This window comes from Sciurus vulgaris (assembly GCF_902686455.1).
Source record: "Sciurus vulgaris genome assembly, chromosome: 7".
Classification (NCBI taxonomy): domain Eukaryota; kingdom Metazoa; phylum Chordata; class Mammalia; order Rodentia; family Sciuridae; genus Sciurus; species Sciurus vulgaris.
The window spans coordinates 15,630,237-15,639,294 of record NC_136467.1 but is presented as its reverse complement, the minus strand read 5'-3'; positions in this window follow the sequence as shown (position 1 = coordinate 15,639,294).

Below are 9,058 nucleotides of genomic sequence, written 5' to 3'. Positions count from 1 at the left end.
TCAAAGGTCATGGTATCATGCTTATGAAAAGGATAAAGGCAAAATAAAACTTTGGGTTGAATCAGTGTCACATGCTTGTAAACCCAGCAATTCAGGAGGCTGAGGAAGGAGATTCCCAAGTTTAAGGCCAATCTCAGCAACTTCATGAGACCCTGTCTCAAAATAAAAAATAAAAAGTGCTCGGGATGTAGTTCAGTGAGAAACACCGCCGGTTCAGTCCTCAGTCCCCTCTCCCAGTCTCACTGGCCACATGCTAGGCAAGCACTCTGCCACTGAGTCACATCCCCAGCCCTGGCCTCGTTTATGGAATGGGAATAATAGTACCCGTCTCTCAGGGATGTTACCAGGGAGTAACTGGATCCACTCATAACCTGCTCATAGTGGGCTGGGAGCATAGCACCAGCTGAGAGTGAGTGTTATCATGATCCTCTGCACTAACAGAAAGGCTGTTTCCTGGCCTTGCTTAGCAACACATGGTAGCTGCTGAACACTTTTCTCATCATTCCATCATCAACACAACACTCCCGTTGCCCAAGATGGCAGGTGGAAACAGGACAGAGAGAACCCATGAGCCAGCTGCCGTCAGGAGAGGGAAGTCTCGTCTCGGGGTTGGTAGAAAATGGAAGCGAAGGACGGATGTGGTCCCCTCACAATGCAGAGCACATCCAGCGTCCCACAGTAGTGCAGCCTGAGGCCTTCCGTAGAGACGTGCTGGTCTGTGGAACGCTGCACCAGGTTAGGCTTGTGAGCCTGAGGGTTGCCAGGCTCCATCCACCTGAGGGAGGGAGGGAGAAGGGAGGGGGAGGTGGGCTGAGAAACCAGGGCCCAGGAAGCCCTGGACAGTTCTGCCTGCTCTGGGGTCCCCACCACAGGTTGCCAGGAGCTGAGTGCGGGGGTGTCCTGGACCTCCACCTGCAGGAAACCCCACATGTGCAGCTGCCTCCTGGGGGAAGAGCCACAGCTGCCCCCAAGACCCTGCCTTTTGGACTCACGCCCATGGCCCAGGTGGATGCAAGGGCCAGTCCTTGGCTCCCTGGAAAACTGTTGACCCTCCTGGAGGCAGCTGACTCTAGAACAATCTCTTACTCCTCCACCACCCCCAAGACACCCTCAGAAAAGGAGTGCAGAGGAAACTCTCTGGGAGCATCACTGACGAACTGAGTGGAGCAAAGGCCATTCCCTCTACGGAGGGTGGTTTCATCTTAACGTGACCTGGTCACGGTGACAGGCAAAGGGAAAAGTGTTGGGCTGGCAGGAGGCCTTTTCAAAGCTGCTTCCCTCCCTGCCCAACCCGGCTTGCCTCCCCAGAGACATCCCTGCACAGAGGCGGCCCTGGCTAGCACTGGGGCAGGCTAAGAAACTGCTTGAACTGAGTTAGCAGATCTCTTGATGAGATGCTCCAGAGGAACCAAAGAATCTGTGGAGCCACCACCTTCCTGGTCATGCCAGGACCATGATCCATCCAAAATACAAAGTATATGTTGTCTTTATTTTTACACTAAAATTTTGAAAAAACAATTAGACTTTTGTTAGTATTTCAATATTTGAAATAATTATTATGTTCACTGAATTGTATTTATTATTTTTGCATGTGTGATGCTGGGGATGAAACCTACCCAGGGCCTCACAGGTTAGACAAGGGTTCTACCACTGAGCTACACCCCCAACCCCAGTCCACTTTTGAATGTTACTACAACTTAGCCGGTGTGAGCAACCTAATGGTGGACTGGCCAGAAATGCCCTCCTCAGGAAGTGGATCCAGATGGAGTGGCAAAGCCAGGTGGCCTGGTTACCTACCCAGCACTGTTTCCTCCCTGTGCAACCTCAGCAGATTGTTTATCCTCAAATGCCTTGGTTTCTATATCATCTGATGATTAGTTAATTTATAGGGTTGTCACGAAGATAAACCATTAATGTAAGCATAATGTGCTTGCTAATGTGCCTGACACTGAGTAAGCACTCATGGGTAAGCACTGCATTCTTATCAATATTCTCATACAGAATTGTTATTTTAAATGCGTGATTGAGATCTAAAAGTCATTTTTATGTGATTAAGAAGCACTAACAAACCCAAAGGAAGGACTCTTAGAGAATGAATCAGAGTTCTATAAGGAGCCTTGTCCTTGGAATTGGGAAAGGGCATGAAGCCCTCCTAAGCATCCCCCAGGGGAGGCTAAGCCTACTGGCTGGTGGTTCCTTTGGGAAGCAGGACAAGCCACTGATCCACAGCAACTGCCAATCACAGCTGTGAGCAAAAGGACCTGGTGTTGCTTAATACAATTCTGTTTGCTCTGATCACTGACGCTTGGTCATTTATGCTCCCGAGATGCGTGACCACACAAGGCATTAAGCTTCCATTTCCCTCAGGACCCCAACCTGTTAACTACCACCCCACCCCAGACCCCAGAGACATACTAGGAGGCATTTGAAATGGCCATTGGGTGGTTCAGGATTGGCATTTGTCTTTGAAGCTGCCAGACCTGTTTGGAAACCTTCTAGGCAGAGAACAGCATGATGGGCAGAGAAACCCTTTCTTGTCTTTCTTGCAGAAGCCAGTGCAGCTTTTGTTCGTGGAAGCTCCGGCAGTGGTGGGAGTTTTCGAGGTGAGAAGCTTTGGCCTTCCATTTGGGCTGACACTGCCATCTGACAGCTTCCCATGTATGAGCTGAGGCTACTGGTTTGAGGCTACTTTTGTTGACATATCAGATCAAATTCAGTCATTCCTGGGAGGAGAGAGCCCTGGTCTCGCTTCCTTTGATCACTACATCAGTGTCAGTGCAAACTGTAAGGGGGATCCTGGCAGCCAGAGAGTCTTGGAGAGATGGGGTGGGGGATGGTAGCTGGAAGTGACAAGATGGGCTGAAAAGTCAAGCATCCTAGAGAGCATGGGACTCCTCTCCAGCTGGGCCTACGTCAGGGCGAGAGGACACCCAGGGGTAGAGAGGGGAAAGCAGAAATCAGCCTGTCATCCAAAGAAGGAATAAACAGTTTCTAAGTAAAAGTGACTTAAGATGAGGTGATGATCCACTAATAGTTGAAAGAGAGAGGAGAACTTGTGAGATTTTTAAGTCATATCCCCATGCTGGATTACCCTAGAAACCTACTTCCTAATTTGAAATATTTTAATTCTGATTTTAGAGCCCATTAACGATCTAAGATGGCAGAATGGAGGGCGGCTGCATTCCTTGTCGCTCTGTGACTCGGGATCAAGCACAGGAAAGACTGTTTCTCCTTGAGGCAGTCATTGCTGCCCACCGATCCCCTGCTGTTTACCCCACTCATCTGTAGCAATTGAGGGCCATCCGCTAGTATATCGCCTGCCTTTTGAGAGCAGATTGCTCACTGACCACCTCCTATCATCCGCCATTTGCCCATTTGCCCACCTCTTGCCTGCTCATCACCTGCCTTTCAACTACCCATCTCCCACTGCCTGGCATCCACACCCTGATCATCTGCCATTAGTCCACAGACTGCCAGTGGATTGCCTGCTGCCTGCTATTACCTGGAAGTCCATTGCCACAGTACCTGCAGGTTTGATTACACACGATTGCCGCCATCTTGGGACCCCAGCCAGGGCCTACAGGTTTACTGGCACGGCTGCCACCATCTCAGGGCATGGTCACCTCCATCTGGGGACCCAGGCCAGAGCCTGGAGATATAGTGAGGCACCTGCAGGTCTGGTTACACCTGAGGTCTTTTTGCTTGGTGTGCTAGTGGCTGCCATCTGGCTGCCTCTTTGCAGGGTCACTCCTTTGTGTGAGCGCATCTCTGCTGGTCTCTCTACAAGTTGAAAGGGCATCGAGATCTTGGGACAGCAGTAAGACAGGGCCTGGGGAAGCTGAAGCCCAGGTGTATCAGATTGCATTGGGTTTGCGTGGGCCAGTCTGGGTATGGCAAGCCTGTGGAAAGTCGGAGACTAGGGGCAGCTCCCTGGGGGGAGCACAGGTTGGAAAAACTGGGGAAACCGGGCTCTCTCCAGCACAGTGAGCCCTGAAGTGTGCAGGGATGGAAGGGGCCAGCTACAACAGGTGGAAGGACTGGAAGAGGCCGTGAGGGCATCTTGCTATCGGCTCACCCACCCAACCAGCCCAGCACCCACTGGACTGGAACTAATATCAAACCTCAGACAACCCCACCTATTGGTGGAGAAGGGAAGGAAGCTGAAACATTTTTTGAAAGTCAACAGGAGCAATCATTCAAGTTTCCATTAAGACGTTCCTTGTTTTCTTTTTTTGCCTTCTCTCTCACACCTCTACCATCTTTTAGATCCAAATATTTTTCATGTATCGATTTATTGAGGTATGGGATATTTGAATAGTATATTACAGTTTTGTTGTGTATTCTTATATTTTTACTTTAAAATTTTTTTTAGTTGTGGATGGACATAGTACCTTTATTTTATTTATTCTTTTTTGTATGGTATTGAAGATCAAACCCAGTGCCTCACACATGCCAGGTAACTGCTTTAACACTGAGTCACAACCTCAGCCCTACCTTTTATTTTTTTAAATCTGTATTTTTTTTCTCTCACCTACCTGTCTCCCTTGATTCTCTTTCTCACTTCTCTCATACTAATAGCCAACCTCTATTAATTCCTCCCTCACTCTTACTATAAATCTTTACCTCTATCTTCCCTCCTTCTCCCTCATAAACATTACACCTTATACTACTTCTGTTCCTTTATTGTCCATCATTTGAAATGATAAACCCTCTTAGCAAACTTAATGTTTATATTGTAGACAATAATAGAACACTTAATTTCCGTTTTTCATAAAACTGTAAACACCTTAATAGGAGCCATTTGGTTTAAGGTGGCATATTGTATGCATTGTGTGCTGTTAATATTTTCCCCCTCTTAAAGGTGAGGTACTGGAAGCCTTCAAGGACACTATAAGACTACAGGGTAGAATCTGTACTGCCTCAATCCATACCATTAGATGAAAAGACACACAAACAACATGAAGAAACAAGGGAACAAAGCAGCTCAAACAAACCAAGATGATCCAACAATAGAATACATAGCACAGTAGAAGAAATGTCAGAGAATGAGTTCAGAAAATACATAATTAGACTGATCTTTGAAATAAAGGATGGTATTGGAGAAAAAATACAGGAAGTTAAAGATCACTTCAATAAAAAGGCAGAGATTATAAAAAGGAATCAAGCAGAAATTTTCCAGATGAAGGAAATAATAAATCAAATTAAAAATTTAATAGAAAGTATCACCAACAGACTAGACCACTTGGAAGACAGAACTTCAGACAATGAAGACAAAATATATACTTAAGAAAATAAAGTTGACTGCACAGAGAAGATGGTAAGAAACCATAAACATAACTTCCAAGAAATCTGGGACAACATGAAGAAAACAGATTTAAGATTTTTTGGAATAGACAAAGGTGTAGAGATACAAACCAGAGGAATGTACAATCTTTTCAATGACATAATATCAGAAAACTTCCCAAATCTAAAGAATGAAATGGAAAATCAACTACAAGAGGCTTACAGGACCCCAAATGTACAAAATTACAGCAGACTCATACCAATCAAGGCACATTATAATGAGAATGACTGACATACAGAATAAAGATAGAATTTTAAAGTCTGCAAGAGAAAAAAAAATCAAATCATGTATGGGGGAAACCATTCAGACTTCAGTCGATTTCCCAACCCAGACCCTCAAAGCCAGGAGATCCTGGAATAACATATTTCAAGCTCTGAAAGAAAATGGATGCCAACCGAGAGTTTTACATCCAGCAAAATTAAGCTTCAGATTTCAAGATGAAATAAAAACCTTTCATGGTAAAGAAAAGTTAAAAGAATTCACAACAAGAAAGCCTGCACTATAGAACGTACTCAATAAGATATTCCATGTGAAGGAAATGAAAAAAAAAAAAAACAATGAAAATAAGCAAAAGGAGGAACTACACTAAAGGAAAGGTCAAAGGAGAAACTAAATGAAAAATAAACCAAAATGACCAGGAATACAAATCATATCTCAATAATAACCCTGAATGTTAAAGACCTACACTCATCAATCAAAAGACATAGACCGGCAGATTAGATTTAAAAAACAAAAAAAGACCCATAAATATGCTGTCTTCAAGAGACTCACCTCTTAGGAAAAGACATCCACAGACTGAAGGTGAAATATTGGGAAAAAAAATATCACTCACATGGACTACATAAACAAGCAGGGGTTTCCACCCTCATATCAGAAAAAGTGAACTTCAAACCAAAGTTATTCAGAAGGGATAAAGAAGGACATTTCACACTGCTTAAGGGAATCATACACCAACAAGACATAACAATCATAAATATACATGCCCCAAACAATGGAGCATCTACATACATCAAACAAACCCTTCTCAATTTCAAGAACGAAACAGTTACAACACAATGATACTGGGTGACTTTAACACATCTCTGGAGAGATCTTTGAAACAAAAACTAAAAAAAGAAATTATAGAATTAAATAATACAATCAATGATTTAGATGTAATGGACATATGTAGAGTATTTCATCCATCATCAAGCAAATACACTTTCTTCTCAGTAGCACATGGATCCTTCTCTAAAGGATCCTTCTCTAAATAGACCCTGTTATGCCACAAAGCAACTCTCAGCAAATACAAAAAATAGAAATATTACCCTGCATTCTATCACATCATAACAGAATGAAACTAGAAATCAACTATAAAATAAAAAATAGAAGCTACCCCAATACATGGAAACTAAAGAGCATGCTATTGAATGATGAATAGGTGAAAGAAGACATCAGGGAGGAAATAAAAAAATACTTAGAGGTAAATGAGAATAGTGATACAACATATCAAAATCTCTGGGACACTATGAAAGGAGGGCTAAGAGGAAAGTTGACTGCATTGAGCTCATACATTAAAAGAATAAAAAGTCAACAAATAAATGACCTAACATTACAAGTCAAAACCATAGAAAAAGAACAAATGAACATCAAAAACAGCAGAAGAAAGAAAATAATTAAAATCAGAGCTGAATTCAATGAAATTAAAATAAAAGAAAAAAATTAACAAAACAAAAAGTTGGTGCTTTGAAAAAATAAATAAAATTGATAAACCCTTAGCTACACTAACAAAGAGAAAGAAAACTCAAATTACTAAAATTCATGATGAAAAAGGAAATATCACAACAGACACTACTAAAATACAGAACACATTTAGAAACTATTTTGAAAATTTATACTCAAAATAGAAAAACTCAAAGACATTGACAAATTTCTAGAGACATACAATCTACCCTGATGCAGGAGGATGTACACAATTTAAATAGATCGATTTCAAGCAATGAAATAGAAGACACCATCAAAAGCCTACCAACCAAGAAAAGCCCAGGAATAGATGGATCTCAGCTGAGTTCTACAAGACCTTCAAAGAAGAATTAACACCAATATTCCTCAAATTATTCCATGAAATAGAAAAGGAGGGAACCCTTCCAAACTCATTCTATGTGGCTAGTATTACCCTGATACCAACCAGACAAAGACACATCAAGGAAAGAAAAGTTCAGGCCAACATCCCTGATGAACATAGATGCAAAAATTTTCAATAAAGTTCTGACAAATTGCATACAAACACATATTGAAAAAATAGTGCACCATGATCAAGTGGGGTTTATCCTAGGGATGCAAGGTTGGTTCAACATACGGAAATCAATGAACGTAATACGTCACACCAATAGACTTAAAGACAAGAATCATTTAACTGTCTCAATAGACACAGAAAGAGCATTTGACAAAATAAGCACCTCTTTTTGTTCAAAATACTAGAAAAACTAGGGATAGTAAGAACATACCTCAACATTGTAAAAGCTATCTATCTATGCTAAGCCCAAGGCCAATATCATTCTAAATGGAGAAAAATCTGAAATATTCCCTCTAAAAACTGGAACAAGACAGGGAAACCCTCTTTCACCACTTCTATTCAACTTTGTCCTTGAAACTCTAGCCAGAGCAATTAGACAGACCAAAGAAATCAAAGGGATATGAATTGGAAAAGAACTCAAACTATCACTATTTGCCAACAACATGATTCTATACTTAGAAGATCTAAAAAATTCCACCAGAAAACTTTTAGATCTTATAAATTAATTCAGCAAAGTAGCAGAATATAAAATCAATACCCACAAATCAAATGCATTGCTATACATAGGTGATGAATACACTGCAAAACTACCCCATTCACAATAACCTCAAAAAATAAAATAAAATACTTGGAAATCAGTCTAACAAATGAGATGAAAGAACTATACAAGAAAACTGCAGAACACTAAGGAAAGAAATTGAAGAAGACCTTAGAAGATGGAAAGATCTCCCATGCTCTTGGATAGGCAGAATTAATATTGCCAAAATGGCCATACTATCAAAAGTGTATGCATATTCAATGCAATTCCTATTAAAATCCCAATGACATTCTTCATAGAACTAGAAAAAGCAATCATGAAATTCATTTGGAAAAATAAGAGACCCAGAACAGCCAAGGCAATCCTTAGCAAGAAGAGTGAAGCAGGAGACATCACACTACCAGACCTTAAACTATACTACAGAGCAATAGTAACAAAAATGGCATGGTATTGGCACCAAAATAGACAAGTAGACGAATGGTAGAAAATAGAACACACAGAGACAAACCCACATAAATACAGTTATCTCGTATTAGACAAAGGCACCAAATACATACATTGGAGAAAAGATAGCCCATTCAATAAATGGTGCTGGGAAAACAAGAAATTCATATGTAACATGAAACTTATATGTAAAATGAAATATGTAAATTCATATGTAAAATGAAATTAAACCTCTATCTCTCACCCTGCACAAAAATCAACTCAAAGTGGATCAAAGACTTAGACACTAGAACAGAGATCCTGCCCCTAATAGAAGAAAAAGTAGGCCCAAATCTTAATCACATTGGCTTAGGACCTGACTTCTTAACAAGACTCCTAAAGTGCAAGAAGTAAAATTAATAATCAATAAATGGGATGGGTTCAAACTAAAAAGCTTCTCAGCAAAGTAAACAACGTG